The 20,270-nt window shown below is 49.5% G+C and overlaps 1 pseudogene; it reads left to right on the top strand.

The window, feature by feature from the left end:
* The first annotated feature begins 19,855 nt into the window (after positions 1–19,855).
* LOC126539285 (U2 spliceosomal RNA) lies at positions 19,856–20,035 on the top strand (annotated as a pseudogene).
* The last annotated feature ends 235 nt before the right edge of the window (positions 20,036–20,270 follow it).

Genomic DNA, 20,270 nt, shown 5'->3' with positions numbered 1-20,270 from the left:
GACACAAACAACAGAGATAATGAATTTTTTTTTTTCTTTATCGCTGTTTGTTCGCCGAAAAGCCGATTCTTGGCGCCTTTCTGCGGGAGTTATCTTCAGCAGTGCCGCCTCACACTCCTAACCTAACCCCAAGATGCACAAACTCGAATCTTCCATCCCTATGCAGTATGGTTAGACTATGCGGTGAATCCAACGTTGGGAATACTGGTGTAACAGCAAAGCACTGTGCAACAGAAAATATACGCTGATATTCTGCAGTACATACACAATACACGAATATGAAAGCGCATACAATACTGGTTCTCCTTTCTAATGAAAGAGGAGCGGGGGGGGGGGGGGGGGGCACAGCCTCTAAAAGAAAAAAAAGAAAAAAGAAAGCGTAGGAGTTGGAGAACGCGGTATTGTCACGTTGTAGTGACGGTGATGAACCAGTTTATTGTCAGCAGTGTCAGTCACGAATATAACTGCTTATTGGACGACCTTGTGCCCATAAGAATACAGTAGCACTCAAAGCACAGCGATAAGCGACGACGACAGTAATTGATCGCCGAAATCTGATTACAGGTCATGCGTGCCTGCTATTTACACATGATTCATCTAGCATTCCAACGTTATCGCTCAGTGCTCGTGTATGTATACGCCAGTATTCGAGATACGGCTGTTACTTCGCGTAATCGGCGACAGCATTGACACTTCAGGTGAGGGATAAGTGAACGGTATACGACACCGTCTTCATAAAGTCGCAGCTTAATAAAGGGCACCAATGTTTTTTTTTAGCTGCCGATTACAGTTAATGTTCGTCCGCCCTCTGTTTTCGTGTTGTCGAAGCTGTTTTTCAGTATGCCCGACATTAAAGGAACTAAGCTTTAGTACAGTAGCGCTTCCAAGGATCACCCGCTAACCCGCTTTGTCGCCGCAGTTTGGGACAAGCCCGTCGTACCAGCCGACACAGTAATCTAGCAACGACGAGCTATACGCGTTCAGAAAGGAAACCGGCGAATGTCATCCCTTGTTTGCCGAGTCCTTAGCGCACAGCGACCCACGCTCACTCAGCTTTCCGACAAATGCGCGACCTCTCCCCTCCCCCCTTTCTCTCAGTTCCGCAACGGACGCCCGAAGACGATGCTCGTAAATCATCCGCGGTGGGTACGGCCGACTAGCTCGACTCCATTCCGACGCTGTTACAATGATCAACTGTGTGTGTGTGTCCCTCGCGGGACGCCCAGCCGCCCGGTCACGTGACGTACGCCTGCGAGCGAGTTCGGCGCGGGGTCCCGGGGTGGGTCGTAGAGAGAGGGCCAGAAGAAGCCAATTACGGACGTCACCCACGGCTCATCGTTCTTGGTTAAAACGCGCCATCTGCTGGTGGTTTCCGGAACCCGTTCGGTGGTCGCCGAGACCCCCCCACCACCAGCCACCCTTGCTTCACGTATACATAGGGGATAGCGAACGGACAACAGAACAAGAAGGGAAGCATTGACGTCGCGGAAGAAAGCTTTTCATTGACCAGCGTCCTCGGCACCCTGTCGCGATGGTCAGCGGCGTCCAGCAACGAAAATGAGCTGGAACTAACAGTGCGAGCTTGCGGTTTGCGGCTAGGCCGCAAGCCGTTTGGGCGCTTGCGAAAAACACGCGTTTGTGTCGTGTATGCACAGAAGACGACTCGTCAGGATGTGTGGGGAGGAAAGAATGCGGGGGAGAAGACTTAAGCACCGAGATCGTTGACACTTTCGTCGAACCTGCACGCCCTATGCGGTGGGGACTGACCGCAGGGGCTCGCGGAAGGGGGAATAACGTACTTAGCACGTGTTTGGGGATTCAAAACTACGAGAACGTGTTCGGGATCGGGATTGATCGGGTGTCTTCCTTCACCTGTAAGAACACGTGTTTCGGTGATCGAACGCGCTGACCTCGCCGTCACCAAGTGTGAGACACGGGTTGTGCGCTCACCGTTTCCCGTCCCGGCGAAGTTGCCGGGCACGGTCTTCCGTCAAAAAAATGTGGCCGCCCACATATTGCGCTAATCGGGGAACGAACTGCCTGTGTGGCCACTTCGAAGTGTGGGACGCAACGTACTGTAGAGAAGTTGCTGCAGAGTCAAGTTTGTCCCACTTTTTCCCTCTGGCGAGACTGAGGCACTTCGAACGAGCTCCCACGAGGACTTTCAAAGGAATGCTCCTCGTCGAAGCGGGCTGACCTCAGCCTCTCAGCTTAGCGGGGGCGCGGTGTAGTAGTTCTCGGCATTGGGCCGGCGTTTCCAAAATTTGGCAGTTCGACGAACGCAGAACGCGCTGCGGTATGCAACGTAAAGACAAGCACTAACCGAGAACCTGCCAAATTTTGAAGATGAGCCTTTGTTCAAGGAGGCTCTCTTAGGGCCTTGGCCGGGCCCCCGACGTCGGTGAGATGTTCCGTAGGTTATCGCGAAATGTTTTGCTAGGGTGTGGCCTGAATTTAAGGTTTTGAAGAAAAAGGCCGTTCATGTTTGTTCAAACCACCTCTTCCGTCCGCATCACCGCCTGTATTGTATTCCCTCGGATTGATTGGCACAAAGAATACCTAAAAAAAAAAAAGAAAACTGCGCGCAGATGGGGCACAGAAATTTCTGTCTGTTTCTTACCCTGTGTCCAGTCATGGCGCTGTTTTTTCGCAGTAAGTCATCAACGCCACTTTTATTTCTCATGTTAATTACATTCACCTACCGCAATGCCCTTCAGAACTTCGATTAAGACCAACTTCTCAGCTCTTTATCATGATAAACGTACCCCGATTTTCTCGCTCTAGCACTACACCATCCCCCTCTCCACGTGTAGAGTATCAAATTGAACTCGGTCCGGTTAGCCTCCCTGCCTTTCCTTCCTCGCTTTCTCTCCAGCGTCTTATACGCCAGTTCCCAGTGTCAACATATAGTACGGCGAAGAATAAGAATCACGGTGACCAGAAGTAACGACTAGACAAGTAGTAAAATCAGACATACGAGCCCGGGTGTAGCAGGTGTGCCAACGCTAGCCTTTTCAATTCAACATCTTCCCCGTGCTGACTTCGGCAGAACGTACCAAGAGTGAAAAAAGAAAACCTATAAGAGCGAATGGCCAGATACTACCAACCTGTATATGTATTTATATATCTACAGCGTGTCCCAGCTAACTTTGGCCAGAGGTTAAAAATATTCAAATGACAAGTAGCTGGACAAAGAAAGGTAATGTTGTCTGCCGTCACTAGGATATGCGCAACCTATATTTCTCATTCCGCCTAAATATATAATTAGTCAATTGACCAACTTCTCAAATATTATAATTAGATGAAAAGTGTCAATGAGAAAATTGCAGAGTGACATGAAAGCCTCTCGATACAGCTTTCTGTCCCTCAATACGTGCTACATAAAATTGTTTTTTCTGAGCATGAAAGCAGCCCGCGAATACATGCAAAGTCCCTCGAGCGGCAAGTCGCGCGGCACCTCTGCGTGAATTTGCGGGCTTGATTAATTAAGGCATATTATCTAATTAGGCAGAATGTAAAAAAATAGTTTGGGTATTTCCAAGCGACGGCAAACAACATTACCTTTGTTCCGTCCACCTACGTGGCATTTGCATATTTTCAAACTCTGGCTAAAGTTAGCTGTGCGTGCGTGTGTCACTACTAATCACTATCAATCACTAAATAGGTAACACACAGACTCCTCAAAGCTCGAAGGATTTAGATCTAACGGAACAGCTTTCTAGCATTACATACTTCTCCACGTAGAGGGCCACTGCAGGACCAACCCGCAGAAAGCCCAAATATAAACAGTAGCAGCTTCTTTAGGCAAATTCAGGCGACCCTGAACGGCTTTCTTCAAACCTTGGAAGCATTATGCCGGCACTACGTATTAGAAGCCGCACGCTTACCTCCGAACAAAGTATACGAATGACATGGCACAATACAGGAACAGCGACTTGTCACGTAGGATTACCAAAAATACTCGCTTGCGCGTGCCTCTACGACCACCAGCTCTGTTGTTAAGGGGACAACGCATAGAATGCAAAGCGTACGCGTGATATTAAAAAAAAAAAAACGTGATCCCGCGAGATGCACGATATCCCTCCTGCCTCTCGTGGACACCGTCAGCGCAGCAGAGTACGCGGCCTGTCCGAAGGCGGCTGCACAAGTGCGGGACCCCGGTCTACAAAGGCTGAGGCACGTCTAATCCCGTGCAAGAACTCCCGCCGCTAAACTGCGCGGAGAAAAAGCCGTGCCTTTTGTCCCAGCGGACAAGAACGGGCCGGCCCACGGGAGAGTGCGCAGCACAATGGCTTCTAGAGAGTTCAACAAACCAAACAAATGAATAATACGAAGAAGCCACGTCCTACAAGGGAAGGAGAGCGAGCGAGGAGGCAAGTGGGTGATCGCAGGGAAGCAGAAGTGAAAAGAAAAAATAGAAAGTTAAAGGGAAGTGTCATTGAGGAGTCATGATGCGTGACTAACTTGATTTCGGTGGGTACATGGCCCCACCGCTTATGGCTCGAGGCCCCCTCCTCCCTGTTCGCCTATACTTCCGTCCCAAAGCACAAGCATCACCTCGTCGCCATGGCTACAGCGCGCAGGCCCAAGCGCACGACGGAAGGCGCCCATGAATGTCCCGGGGAGCTCGCGGCGGGCACCGAACTCTGAACCTTCAGCGAGGAAAGGCACAAAGGGGAATGCGCCTCGCCCACCGCCACCGCGTATGCCCGCTTCCTTTGTGCGAACGCCAGCGACGGGGGAGGAAGAAAAAGGCGTGCGGCGGTACGACCCGAGAGAGAAAGGGAGAAGAGGGAAGGCTGGGGGCGCCCTCTGCAGTTGCCTCGGCGAACCACATCGTCGCGAAAACAGCTATAGCCACCCGCTGTGCGGAACCGTATGAAAGGTCAGCGATCAGCGCAGGGACCGACACCGTACTCGTTTTCTCTTCTTCCTTTCTTCCTCCGTCATGAATCGGAAGTATAGAGTCTGTCTGTTGAAGTTTGTTTCCGTATACTGAAAGGCCAGAAGGGGGGGGGGGGGGGGAGGCTTGTACGAAACACGGTACGGGAAACGACGGGAACCGTTTTTTCCCGTAGGAAGAGTCGAGAAATGCGCTACGTCCGATTGCGTCCGTGGGAATCTGTGCACAGGCGAGCATCCCCAAAATGTTCAAAAAGAACGATAAATTGTGTTAAAGAATATTACAAAAGTTCGCCTGCTTAGATGCCTCAATGAACATAAAGTTGGCGACAGTGACCGAGTGATTATAACTAAAAAAAAAAAAAAAAAAGAATCAGTGAAGTTTCCGAGTACTTGCCCATAGGGGTTCCTTGAGTAAAGGTGTCATTCAAGGAGCCCGTAACACAAGAAAAACGATACTACGCTCACACCACCTGTTCACTTCCCAGCGGATTCACATAAACAGGAAAAGGGGATGGGATGGAGCGGTCAGTCCGGAAACGTGAAGATACAGGCGGAAGTGGAATCATGCGTAAGAACTATTGTTGTAAGTACACCGGTCACTGCAGTTGATCGAGCTTGATCGCGCAGGAACGCTAGACATGCAAACTATACTCAGTACCATAGAGTTTCTCACTACATTACCTAGAGGGAAATCTGGCGCTGCTGCGCTGTGGTATGCATGGGAATGCCGGTATATTGTGGATTCGGATTGGCATCGTTTTCGTAGAGACAGGACACCTTGAAGACGCACTTGGCAAGTACCGTTCCGTCTGTCACAATGATTCATTTTCTACTAGAACAGCACGTGAAAAGCTGTTTTAGCTTTATTATTACGCGAAAACATGTTTTGTTCAACTATGAGAACTTGTTATTGTGTGTACGACTACATGTTACGTAAAACGTATCAGCGGGCCGCTAAAGTTGGAAGACAGACGACAAGGTTCGCGCTCGCTTTGAAACAGTTGGTCGTCTGTTCTTGCTTTTCTTCGCTTGGTGATACATCGTGCGTGAGTAAAGGTGCAATATGCGTGAATGGAAACATTTTATGAAGATTTTACTTTGAGAACGCGTTATTTGCGTAGCCATATCCACGTTTTAGACGAAGCCTCTTACAACACCAGCCAACACGAGCCTCACAGACACATATACCGTCATTCCCATGACGGCACGGTGCCCCCTTAAGAAACTCCCATAGACGGTGGCGCCAGATTACCCTCTAGGTGTTATAGTGAGAAACTCTATGCTCAGTACTAAAGAAAACGTTGTACTGGAGGCACGCGCTGTTTGAACTCACTCCCCACAAACCTAGTTCGAGCGCAAGCTCCACAAGTTCTAGAAATCGTGCCCTTTTCTTATTTCGTTTCCAGCAAGAGCGGTGACGAAAGCGAATCCTCCAGGTTGTTCGCTGCGTCCAACATACAACAGTGAGAAATCTCGGGAAACTTGTAGCGGCAGCATTTTCAATCTCGCCGTTGAGCACGCGTGCGATATATATATATATATATATATATATATATATATATATATATATATATATATATATATATATATATATATATATATATATATATATGGCCAGGAAATCATGTAAGACAGTGCAAACAGAATTTGAACTACCACGCGAAGGAAAGCCGCCCTACTTATCGTATACGCGGATGTAGTGCTTGCAAAAACACCACACGTACTCGGTCGAGCAAATTATGTCCAGTGCGGCGAAAATTATGCGCGTTTCGTCAGCCGCAGCCGAGGAAGAAAAAGGCAGGTGCGTGTCCCATCCACTGTTCAACCTAAATTTTTACCCCGAAATCACAGAAGGGTTAGCGGCGACGCAATCTAAGAGCCCTTAATCAATATTTCCTCCACCGAGACACGCGGCACAGTTCATGTTCCTGGCTGCAGCGATAACTTACACTGCTATACAAGCTGGACAGGTGTATGGCAAAAGGAACACCAGCGGCGCTGCAGTCAGTTTTCACGGCGATGCTGCGAGATAAGACGCATTCCGTATCACCGTCGTCACGAGCGCAGCGATCCCCGTGTGGTATCCAACTGCGAAGTCGCACGACACCCAATCCCTCTGAAAAGCAGAGCAAAGCGCGGCGGGCGAACCTTTAAATCTTCACCCCTGGACACCGATCCTTGTATGGGGAGGGGGCAAAGAAAAATGACCGTTCTTTAGCGCCACTCAGCGGCGATCGTCGCAACCTCCCTCCCAAAGAGACGCAAGCCAGGCACCGTAGAACGACTAGTCTGGTCTATACTATCGATGGTCAGCGGGGCAGCGGGCCAGGGGATGGGGAGGGCGGGAAGGGGTCGGGCCGCGGACAGGACCCATTGCTTTCCATCGGGCGGTTTCCCGGGGTCCGGCGTTCTCGCACGCTCGAAAACGCACTGACCCGGGAGTAAATAAACGGGCATCGGGTCGGAGAGGGATTAACGGAGGGCGGCGATCCTTCAGGGTGGACCGTCGAGTGGACAAAGGAGCCCGCGAAGGACTCCGCTTCGGACGAGTAGTGCCAAGAGGTATAGAGGCGCCAGCTCCAGACACAAAACGCCGGCTGCGGAGGACAGTGCGACCACTCAAGAAAGAAGCCGTGGAAGGGATACGAGTGAGCTGCTCAAGAAGGAGAAAGAAGAGAAGGAGAGGGGGCGTCATCAAAAGTTCCGACTTTGCTCGCCGTCGTCACGGTCTTCTCCTCGCAAAGCAGCTTGCCGGAGAAAGCGAGCGGTCTCGAAGGCATTCAGACTTCATTATTGTCCATTCATGAGGTGGCCTCCGCGGTTGCGGAGTCTGAAGTTGCTTGAAAGTCACCTAAGAAGGGATAAAGTGACTTCGGGCAGAAACGGAAAGGCATGCTTTCAGCTTTAGCGATAGACTGCGCTCAAACCCTGTCAGGGAAAGCGTCGACAGCAGGCGTACACCTGGTATAGAATAGGAGGACTTTTGAAAAATGTGGCACGCCAAAGCGGCAAACGAAAATGCGCGGGCGACGAAATGCTTAGTAATCGGTCTGGCAAAGTTCTCTTAACCTTGCGCGTGGCTTTAACTGATGCGGTCTGTTGTGTATCGCGTGTCACACTGACACTGCATTCTCATGAGTATCGCTTATCAGCCACGCAAGCAGCAGTCGGCGGATCACGTGTTCATCATCCTATAAAAGGGCACTGCATCATTAAACAACGTTGTCTGTTCCACCCTGGCGTCCGGCTGATACACAACATGGTCCGTTTCCAGGCCCATATTATATTATATATATCCTTGGTTGCGCAAAGCGGTTTCACCAGTTTATCACTCGTTATCGTCCACAAATGGATAAAATATCAGGGGCGCCATTAGCTGCGTCAGCTCTGGCTACAGATCACTGTCTCGTTGTGATCGCCTCATCGTTCTCTCTTGCTCTGCCTTTGTGGCACTTTTCACACGCAACACACTGTAACAGTTACCAGCAGAAGATACAGCATTGCTTTCTTGGGTCAGGACTACCAAGACCCGAGGTTTGCATAGAAAAAAAAAAAGAAGATATTTATACGTTGCAAGAGCGCACCAGTAGTGTAGGCCGTTGCTTTCTGCTCCCCTCCAGAATAAAAATAATGTCGCATGTACACGGAAGCGGGGTTCCACCGGGGCCGCGATAACGCCCTCCTTTCGCTTACCATATGCGACCCAATAGATGACACGCAGCTCCCGACTGCTTCGGCTGGTTCATCGTGGGTAACGCGACCAACAGGCACCTCTGCACTTCCTCACACGTTCACGGTGCTTGTTTCGACGCGATTCACAAGAGTGCGACCTCGTAACGAAAAAAAATAATAATAAAGGAAATGGAACGACGAGCCCTCTACACAGGGGCAAAGGGTGGGTGGGGGGCGGGAAGGGGGTCGTTTCAAGGGTACACGTGAAGAGGCGCAATCTCACCAGAGGCAAGAAGGATAAAAGGTGTCGAAATGGAATCGACCACCATTTCGCAACGCCTTCGGTCGGGTCCCCCCCGTGTCTAAAAGCGCCCCAAATACGACCACCACACCACCGGGCACGTCTACGGAGTGCTCGTTCGCAGTGCTGCAGCGGTCCCCGCCCTCCAACAGATGGCGCAGCGACGGTAAGAACTCCCCAACTTTCTTCCGCACCCCAGCCAGCGCCGTAAGTACGCGTTTCTTGCCCCGGCTTCCTCTTCAGACGTCGCCTCCTGGCCGTGACACCAGTCTCAAGACGCAGCCGCTCGTCCCCGCTCCTCCAACACGCCTCGCACCGAAAAAGCTTGCCCTTTGCTTGGGTTCTCTCACACCTTGGTTCGCCCTCTCTCACCGAGAAAACCCCCTAAACCTTAGAGACATCCTGCATCCCCCTCCCCCATTATTCCCCCCTCTGTTGCTGGTCCTCCATGAAGCTGCCGCCGCCATTTCTCACCTCGCAGACGAAACATTCCCCAAGGCCACGCGAGCAGACGGCGCGGGGCCTTCAGGGCGCGCGCGCTGCCCGAGCACGAAATTCTTGGAACGGACAGCAAGACCCCCGAGAAGCGCGATGTGGCCGCCCGCAGCCTGACACCCTCCTCACCCCCGGCCCATCTCAGCGTGCACAGAGCCCGGGCCTAGACGTACGCGCTCTCTCCCAATCCTGCTCACTGACCCCCCCCCCCCCCTCCCTCCCGTCAACCCCCCGACACCTTCATGGGCCGCCCGCCGCCACACCCTCGCCCCAGTGTGCGCTGCCCCGGCGCGGGGCACGCTCGTCTTCACACCCGGTGCGTGCGTGCGTGCGCGAGCGGACGGCCAGCTCGGCGTGAAAGCCATGAATAAAGGGATCCCGGCGCCCTTAACCTGTTTTACCTCGCGCGCCCAACAGAGGTCGGTATCTATAGGCGCGCGCATGCACAACAGCGAGCCGCCGAGAGGATTGAAGACCATTCTCGCTGCGAGATCGACTGTCTGTATGCATGCGTGTATTCTGGACCGGCCTGAACACCCCCCGGGTGACGTGAAAGGGGAGCGTTTGTCCTCGCGAGTACAACCCCCCGCCAGAGCCAACTCGGTGTGAAGAAACACCTTCAAGTTCAGCTCCGTCTTCGTTTCTTTGCTGTGTCAATGTTATCTGCTATAAAGGCGGAGGGGTGGGGGTCAAGAGTTTGTCGCGGGCGCCCCCCGAACGGGGGCATTGAAACGGGCTTGAAGGGCAAATATTGAGCGAGATGTGAAGCCGATACTATCAGCTAAGGAGATAGTGCTACCGACTCGTGTATGCAAGAACGACTTCTGGTTGAGAAAAGCCCAAACGATCGAACCTAATGTGCTCTGTATTTCCAGAACTCTAAAAGGAAAGCAATAGTTCAAGAATAAGGTGTTTACCTGTCTTCGAAATAGGCAGAGCTGGAAAGCAATAGAAGTGAAAGGTTCTTAATTTCAACGATGCTCTCTATCTGTCTGTCTGTCTGTCTTCGACAGTGGTTGAAAAAGGGATGACTTGGGGTCGGGACACCTGCATCTTGACGAAGGGAGCTCCCTTTTCGATACGGCTCTATCCACTGCATCCCCTTTGACGTTCAACAGACAGCCTCTTCGGCCAACTCGACGGTCAAGCCTTAATAGAGGCAAAGAGACTGGGTGCTTGCCCTCACTACGAAGGGAGGCATGTAAGGACGTACTCGAAACCTCGCTAGCACCTAAAGGACGCGCTCAAGTGACAGATAATTTATTACCTCAAACGTCAACACGCCCGCAATCCCCACACCTTCCGTCTCCCCCTTCCCCACCCGCCGTGCACAAACACAATGTAAGAGCTTTTAAGATCACATAATGCGACGTTGAGCTAAAGAGAATGATTAAGGAAGGATGTCTGCACGATTCTTCAACGGTGGCTCTCGGAAAGGGCTTTGGAAGATGAACATGGCTGCTATTGTCTTGAAAAAAAAAAAAAAACGCAAGTATGCGCTTATTGGCGCCGCATGCTATGGGTCTCTGCAGGCGTGTTTTAGAACGGGACGCAGCCGGAGCTAACAAGAGGAAAATGGAACAAATGTGATGTTCCAAAGAGGACAACAGATAAATATATGGGCGAAGTTGGGGGAAACGGAAAAAACATATCATATAAGCTTCATAATCGGTCGGGAGTTGTCGCGCGTCAACGACTGCACCGATTAAAAAGAAAGCACAGAAATGGACGAACCAGTCGATAACTACAGTTTGTAAAAATAAGAAAACATGGGAGCGGGGAACGTCATCGTCATGAAGAAAAGCCTCGGCTGGATATTTCCGAGGGGTTGAGGGCGAACGAAAGATCAGTCTTTATTCAGAAAAGCGCAGGTGAGCTCTCCTGTCCTTGCCGAGAAAAAAGTGATATAAGGGACCAGGGGGAGGGTAGGGTGCTGCAAACAGAGAGAGAGAGATGGGGGGCAGGGAGGGGAACAGCATAACTACATTGAATATGACAATTGGAGAAGGTCGTCTAAGCTTAATATAGTTTTCTCGTTGAGTGAGTGAGTGAGTGAAAACTTTACTGAGCTCTAGTAATTGTGTTCTTCGGCGGCTGGGGCGGATTCTTCAGGGCAGTCTTCCTCATTGTGTCTTTTCCGGAGGACCTCACCCGCTGCTTCGTCCGTTCTCTATCGCAATGGTCGCGGCTGCCCTCAGTCCAGGGTTTCGCGGGCTACTGCTGGCCGTCGTGAACGCCGTGCTAGAGCTAGCTGGTCTTCGCAGCGGTCGCTGGGCAGTAGTTCATCCGACTGCTCCGCACTTGGGTGTCATATGATTCGGACAACGTCAGTTTGTTGACATGCCCATGTTATGAGGTATAATGTGGGTTTCTTATTGAACTATGGACATTTGTCCTTATATAGTGTGGGGTGCGTTTTGCTTAGCATGTTAAGATTAGGGTACGACCCTGTTTGTAGTTGTCTCCATGCGACAGCTTCTTCCCTGCTAAGGGACTTGTGCGGCGCGGGGTACCGCTTCCTGCTGCCTCTGTAACTACCTAAATTGGCCGAGTACTCTCGGGGTACAGGCAGTGGCGTAGCAACAGAGGGGGCCGTGGGCCCCGGGTGCAAGGGGCCAGTGGGGGGGGGGGGTGTCATATACGTCTGAAGACACACCTCTTTCCGCCGGCTACACCCGGGGATGGTGGTGACAGAAGACCTATGGGCCCCAGGTGCCAGACGGCCTAGCTACGCCACTGGGTACAGGTGTGGGTTCCTCGAGGCTGTAGACGTTGGACGCTCGGTAAGTAATGTACTCTCGAGCTATCCTGTCCGCCTCATGGTCCCCTGCCACCCCCGTGTGTCCCGGTACCCAAACGATCTTGCGTGTGATCGTTTCATGTGGTTCTGTGCTTGTTTGTTGTTGCCTTTCACCAGTCTACTGAGCAGAAGCTCCATTTGTGTTCATATATTCTACCATTCTTCTACTATGGCGAATGTGAGATAAACTTGTCACATCGACCACTCCGCAGCGAGACAAAAACAACAAAACTAAATGCTCTTAGCACAAAACTGCGACAGAACGAACTTCTCATTGCAAGTCTACGTGCCTCGCACACGGTCTGGCAGCCAAATTAATCCGGAGTCTCCTTCTACGGCGTGTCACATAATGAGATCGTGGTTTCGACGCGTGAAACTCCAGATTTCTTATTATATTTTGCACACGGTGCCGACGAATCACGTGGTCGGAATAATCACTCGCCGTTCGAGGTGCCTATTGGTCAGCTTGCGCTCTGAATGCGCAGGTGCTATACGGCTTGATGAAATCTGCGTGTATGCTATGGCGCGGCATTGTGGCGCCATCTACCATGCACTCGGCGAAGGAAGGCTGTTGCCTTAGATTTCGGCAGACGTGGTTGCGCATGCGCCAACCTCGGATGTACATATGACACATAAGCGGCTTCAGACATGAGGTTTTGCGAACCAGTGGTAACACTAAGTGATTAAGTTGACTGGATGTCGCAAGTAAACAACCATCTTTCGTATTTTGCGCAATCCAGCAGCTGGACACTCAACCTGTGATAGACAGTACCCGATTAATTGATTGGCTATGAACGAAAATGTGAACCGCTGGCCTTACTTACCTTGCCATACGAGGTCATGAGTGTCAATTGTACAATGTCTAGTGCAAATCTCTGATACGCTGTTATTGAACAGCGGAACAATTTTATGGATGTAAGTGTCAGCGGTCCAGAAACCCATGCACTATGAGCTATGATCGACACAGCAGCATACGGCACCGGATCAATTTCGACAATTGTGAAGTTCTAAATTCAAGCCCACAAGCGTTCTTGCAAGCCCTGCCCGCAGAAATATGACCGCCTTAGGCTACAGGAATGGAACCCGCGACCTCGCCTTTGCCAGCAAGACGTTCCTGTCCAATGAACCAAATCAACTGAACCGAGTTCTACCAGAAACTATGGGAACAGTCCCACCTGAAGCTGCGCTTGTACAATAGAGAACGGAAAATTCGACCTCGCTATAGCATCGCTATACCTAAACAGCATTGGTTAGAGCAGGAAATAAACCGCTTCGCTAAGCAATCAATAGTCGAGCTCCATTCGTTGTTGAGCCTTACGGCAAGTTATAAAACTCGACTGTGCAAGAAAGGGGCGTATACAACGGAAACACGAAGGTAACAAAAATGGAAACAGACTAGTAAAAAAGAACCGCGCGCAACTTCATCCAACAGTAGTACACAACAGTCGATGCTGCATACATGACAACCAACAATCACTCAGTTCACGCAAATGCATTAGGACGCAAAAAAAAAAAAAAAGTTACGAAGAACACCCGCCGACAGGGCCACGCCTCGCGAAAAACGGAAGAAAGAAGAAGAAGCTGCCAAGAAAACAAAAAAACGGGGACAGTGAATGCAGGGAGGGTGGACTGAGGGCCGAGCCGAAGGGAAGAAAGACGCCAAGGCGCGCGACGTTTCCTCACGAAGAGGAGGAAGCTTCCTCTTTTCGTCGCAACAACAGGCCAGAACCCCGCCATGAAGGCTCCCAGGCCGAACCGCCTAGCGCGGACCCACGCATATAAGGGGACCCCGGTAAAGAAAAGCAGCACCACCGCCACGCGTCCGCTATATGTATATGTACTGCGGTCATTGTGCTTAATGCATGCGACGACATATTGTGCCCGACATCGGTCGGATGCATTGGTCTCCTTTCTTTACTCTTCACTTTCTTTCCTTTTTTTTTACTCTAATATCTTTCTTGCTTTATTTTTTTAAAGAAGAAAGTATACCTTGGTCTCTTTTCATCGCGATGTGAATAGCGCAGTGCGCCGGTCGCTTTGTCATCGGCTTCATACGCCGTCGATTTCGCATATAGAACAAGTTCGATCAGCGCCGGACCTCCCCCCCCCCCCCCCCACCTCCCTCCATACGTGCAGGTCAGCAGTTTTTCTTTCTTTCTTCCGCTTTTTTTCTTTTTACGTTTTAACGCCTTAATTTTTCTGAAATGTTGCCCGACAGCTCCTGTACCCGATGGCATAGACTTTATTTCTGCATCGTTCAATACTTTCATCTCCCTTCTTTTGTAGCATTTGCGACGGGAAGGTCTGATCCAGCCAATATGCATAGACGGACTCCTCGGTCCAGGAAAAAAAATAATAAAAAGCCCCCGTTATGAATGAAAGTCGACCGCCGCATAACTTTTATCCGCGTGTCGACATTGTGAAAGCTTTCGCCGTGCCCCACTTCACATACTCGCCCAAATTGCAAAGATATAGTAAGGTACCGCTTCAAATGTAAGAAGCGCCACTCAGGAAAAAAGAAGAAAACAAGCTAGACCTTTATGACGCATTAAAACCTGGCGTGTCCCTCCATTGTGGGAGGCACCGTCTCCACGGCAATAAGCGGCAATTTTCCGATATCTCGCAAAGTGCCCGCAAAGTGCTCCGTCCCAAACTGTGCTAAATTTGCATGGGAGACGAAATCTGAATAATCCTGACCTCTCTATTTCTGCGATTCGCCACTTTACTTCGCTCAGCATTTCCCAAGTCTATGTCGGGACACATGGATTGAAAGCAGCGCCGAAAGCGATGTTGCTGAGAGCTCGTCGGACTAAATGCCACTTCGTTCCTTTCGTATAACACAGGTGTTGCCTCGAAGTACATAGAAATTTATACAAAGGCAGTCGGACGTTCACCGTAACAGCAAAAGTTTAGCAAACAAGTCAGAATTGAATATAAGCCGATTCCAGGCTCTCTTAAACTACTTGCTGAGAAAAAGTACAGGCCTACATTCGAGTAAATACGGCAAATAGTTCGCTGAGTAAATTGTGTTCACGGGAAGTAACATAACATTTTTCAGACAATAAAGTACTGGTCAATGTCAATATCAGCAAAATGGTCAATGGTCAATATCAGCAAAAATAAATAAATAAATAAAGGAAGAAATCGGCCCGTTCTGTATAGTTGCTGCGATTATATACAAGTACTTTAAAAACTCACACCAACGCAATAACGTGCTAAGTGTCGACGCACCAGGCTCGCACGAATGCACCAACTAGTCTCATCAAGACGCCCTGGTGAGTTTTAAAAATAGCAAGGGAGGACAACAGAGGACGGGACAAAAAGTTCTAAGTCACTTTCGTCTCACAGGCGCTCGTGTTATACTGCTCCTACTTTTTACCTCACGAATATATAGCGCACGGCAATGGGAAAACGCAATATCATCACTACCGCGACGTAATCGTGCCAGTTCCGCTTCCGCGTAAGAGATGGGGGGGGGGGTCCGGAACGCAGGGGCTCGCAGGCTGCAGCGCCAGTCCCGCGTACGCGTTGTATATCTAGCCACGGGCACAACACGCTACACGGGGGCGCAAGCCGATCAATGCGCAACCACCACGGGCTCGATGAAATAAGCCAGGGCGCGGCGTTCGATTGAACCGCAGCGTTCGATTCGGGGGCGGCCAAGAGTGCATGCAGGGTGTGCAGCCCACGCGGTGACGGCAAGGGAAAAAGCCGCCTCGGCTTCGTCGTCGTCACCGCAACCGCAGCCGGATCGACATGCCGATCGTGATCGGAAGCGATCGACAGTCGATCGCTCCGATGGTGCACAGGGTGCACAACCGACGCGCCCAGTGATATAATCCACGTGTTTTTTTTTGTTTTTTTTTTTTTTTCACAGCGAATAGTTTTCTTAGTCTCTATAGCCCGTTTGCGCGGTGGTCAGGAATAACCGCCGATGCAAAAGGAGCCGTTACAAAAAGGTCACGTGCTCTTGCGCAACCGAGTAGCGTGTTCGCCGCTGAACGTCAACTATTGCCGCAGTTTGAGCCGCACGGGAGAGCTTTGAGACTTTGGATGCTGTGGTAGGGAGAACTCGGGAAGGGCATCCCTCACCTCCTTCCGCCGCCCTCTACCTCTGCGGCGGCTAGGGGGAGAGGGTTCGGGAGGCGGGAGAGGAGGACGGCAGGCGCCTTCCACGCCGGCGTTTGCGCCGCTGGAGGACAACGCACAGATGACGAATGGGCTCATACATATATGTACGGCCAGCTATTCGACCGCTACATATATGCTTTTGAACGGTCTGTTCTCTGCGGAATTGCGTATTGAAACAACAAACGCTATACCTGAATACCTTCACCGCAACGAACGTACGCCTTCGAGCGTATTACTGCTCTATGAATAGAACAAATAACTCTAGTAGAGGCGTTCGGCTATTCGTTTATGTTAACAATCACCGGCGATGGTTTCTGCACAATTTATTTTCTTTTGGCTAGCTATTTATTTTCTGCGTGCCCGCGCCCGTGCGTGTGTGTGTGTGAGTGGGGGGGGGGGGGGGGGCACTCCGGATTAATTTATGACAACCTGAGCGCGCGCGTGTCTGTGTGGAAACACATCTATCAAAATATTATGTGGTAGACAACACATTTATGTTACATCAGGTTAAATGTTTGAAAATTTGAATCTTCTTTGCAGAACTAATCAACAAATTTTCATCCTCTGCTGGCTAGCACCCCCACGGCTAGATATAGTACGAATATGCAAATACCCAAGAGTGTGCACTGGAGCATGGCCCTTGCAATAGCTGAATGGTATCGAGCATTGATTGCGCGCGTAATCGTCTGAAGACGTGAGCGCGACTCCCACCTGCATGGGTCACGTTATCGCCTGGCCCAGTTTTCGTTTTCCTTTTCGTCGCTATTTTTACCGTTAATTTCGCCAAATCATTCTACAGCTTCATTGTACGCTGGCTTCATCTGGTGGAAACTAACAAGAAATCGAGCCCCTCGGCTCCTGTAATTCTTCTTTCTCACTAATTATCTTGGTAATTATTTAGTTCAGGAGATACGTCCTGAAGCGGTGTTCTTTTAACAAAAACCCCCTGCTTAACACCAGTTTCGAGGAATAGGTACTCACAATCTTTGTCGAAACACATTGACGCTGCGGTTAGCAGTAGTCAGCGCTTCATTTTGGCTACTGTGCTGATAAGTATTGCTCATAATATCAATGACATTTCGCCACAAAGATGAACCCTTTAACTGGAAAGATAAGAAAGACCTGACGTAGAATGCTTTTATTGGTTTATTTCTTCTTGATATTGTTCAAATAAATACCCAATGAAATATGAACGGCTTTCTCTGAAGACTAAGTGGGATACAGCGGATCAAAAATTTTGTTGACCAGCTGGTTAGAGACAAATGTAGGCTGTAAAACTTGTGTTTGGTACTTTCTTTGACAAGGTAAATGTGTGTTCTTGAGGTGCACCTGAATGGAGAAAAAAATAATAGCTTTCTTAAACAAACGGAAAAAAATTCGCATTAGCATTGATATGACCACCACGCCTGCGAAGACGATACCGACGAGGTGTTCCGAGTTTTGTCAACAAAACAACTGATGCTGCTCACGGCCGACATTTTTGTGACTACCACTGTTGAGCACGTACATAAATTAAGGTAAATTGAAAGGCAAAGGCTCATATTTGCTTTTGTATTGTATTTCCAGATATTTTTGTGAGGTTAACAACATTGTTGAGCTGCCAGTTAAAGTGCTAAAGATACAGTTTTTCTCAGAACTGGTGCAAAGGACAGAATTCCTGCTAAATGGATTTATACCTCATTTCTGCTCGACTTCAGGGCATGGGCTCTGAAGTCGAGCAGTTAATTAGTAAGTTACACAGTTAATTAGTAAAGTTTAATTATTTTTTTCAATGTCGCAGTGCCATTCGTGCAGTGCACATAACGTCCGCCTCTCTTTAAACACGACAGCTAGAGTGATTGGATCGTGCTGCCTCGCAGATATTTAGAATTGCGTTTTAACAAAAATTTGCGCTAGGTATCGATTAAGAAGTCCGATTGGATTAATCGGTAAGTTTAATCAATTAGCAGCGTTTATGGATTCGGGCACGTGAGCTAAAGAAAAAATGTGATATTATTTCCTTCATTGAAATTTTTAAAAAACAAACTAACCAGACGTGCCTTTTGTAACACGCCACGGAAGGCATGTTTGCAGGAGCGTATTATATACATACATATATATATATATATATATATATATATATATATATATATATATATATATATATATATATATATATATATATATATATATATATATATATATATAGTTTACAGGTAGTACTGCCTACCGGTAGACGCCGAAATCCATGCATCTAACGCATACAGTCAATGTTGCCGGAATAATAAGGCAAGAATTAACGTTATAGGGAACGGCGAAACAACAATTGAAAATTGGTTACATAATGACAGGCACCGCGTGGACAAATCGATCTTGCACACAGATGCCGCTCAGCCGGTTTCGCAGATAAATGACTGGCGAGAAAACGAACTCTACATGCGGCACCGGCCCATTCGGGCCAATGTACCGGTTTTCTATACGTTGTTCAAATTCACGCGTACGGACAAACCTTCCAGGTACTCCCACGATGCCCGTTTGTCTCGTTCGAGTGCCCGCTACGGTCTCGCGAGGCGGCTTCCGCCGTGTTTCGTATTAGTTTAGGTTTCGGAAGGTCAACGAGACGAATGAATTATTCCAGACAGTTTCGCGGAAGGACGCAGCGGACCATGCAACGCCGTGTATTAAAGGCACGCGCACGGCTCTCAAGCCAACCTGGCTTTGGCACCTCGTCCGGCCGCTATAGGTGCCTGCGATATATAGACGATAGAGCAGAAAAATAACGAACGGGCAAAGGAACGAAGCAGTGAATGAAGAAATCAAACGGATGACAGGGTGAAAAAGAAAGGTAATGAGGGAGAGAAGGGATACAGATAAATAAATGCAGAAGGGAAGCAATAAAAAGAAGGAAATGAAGAAAGACTGTTGGAAAGAAGAAAAGAAAGGAATCAGGCAGAAAGGAACCACAGAAAAGGACAGCGGGAAAATAAGCATAAAGTAGCGCCCTATAATCAAAACAAGAAAAGCAAGTAAGAAAGGAAAGGAAAGAAGGAAATAAAGGATTACGAAGCGGGAGAACAGCGCAGCAAGGCGCACTCTTCGCCGCTGCTCGTCGTGAATCATCGCTTCGACTCAACCGGATCGCGTTTACACGCAACTTGTCCCGCACAACTTTCTCACGGTCACCAAGGGCTCGACAAGGCGAATATTGACCCATGCGGATCCTCAGCTCACTGACAATCCTTTCTGGAACCTATACTTCTAAAAAAAGTGATAAGACGAAATAAAAATAAATCACGAGTCATTCCACTATGTGAAGGTGGATGATCAGCGAAGCTGTTTAGCATACGACACTGAGGTGACACGGAATTTTGAACGTAGGTATACACGGACTCATTTGCCGTGATTTTCATATACATTCGCGTGGACGACGGGACCACCGCCCCGATGAGCCGGAGGAAACTAGAATTCATGACGTCTCCATGGGACCGCCCCCGCGGGAGAGCGGACCAATAGGAAAGGAAATACGCAAGCGCTTGGAACGCCGACAAAGAGAGGGCGGTGCGAACGTAGAAATTGCCGACGCGGGTGAAAGTGTAATATCTCGGCTTACCACCTTGATATCTGATACGGCTTGTATTTGGACCCAATATATTAAACTTCTTTTTGCAAGTAGGCGGAGTGCTTGAAGCCTGCTTCACCTCCACCGCGGGTCGGCCCAGTATTTCGCTATCTTAGGGATCGGCCCACGGTTGATGGTCTACGGACATCGATCCGCTGAAAACTAGCCGTATACAGCTTCGCTGTAAAACATAACTGGAAAACTATAGAATGCCCACTGCAGTAATATGAAACATGGAAAAAAGAAACGAAACACGGTGACAGAAAACTGTAGAACAGATAAGCCAAAGCAGCTGGTTGAGTCCTGCCCCCACGCAAACCCGACATGCAAATTTCAGCACGACAGGCAAACGCCGCGAAGGTCCGCAA

The sequence above is a fragment of the Dermacentor andersoni genome, chromosome 11, assembly GCF_023375885.2.
Source record: "Dermacentor andersoni chromosome 11, qqDerAnde1_hic_scaffold, whole genome shotgun sequence".
Taxonomy (NCBI): domain Eukaryota; kingdom Metazoa; phylum Arthropoda; class Arachnida; order Ixodida; family Ixodidae; genus Dermacentor; species Dermacentor andersoni.
This window is presented reverse-complemented; position numbering and strand designations above follow the sequence as displayed.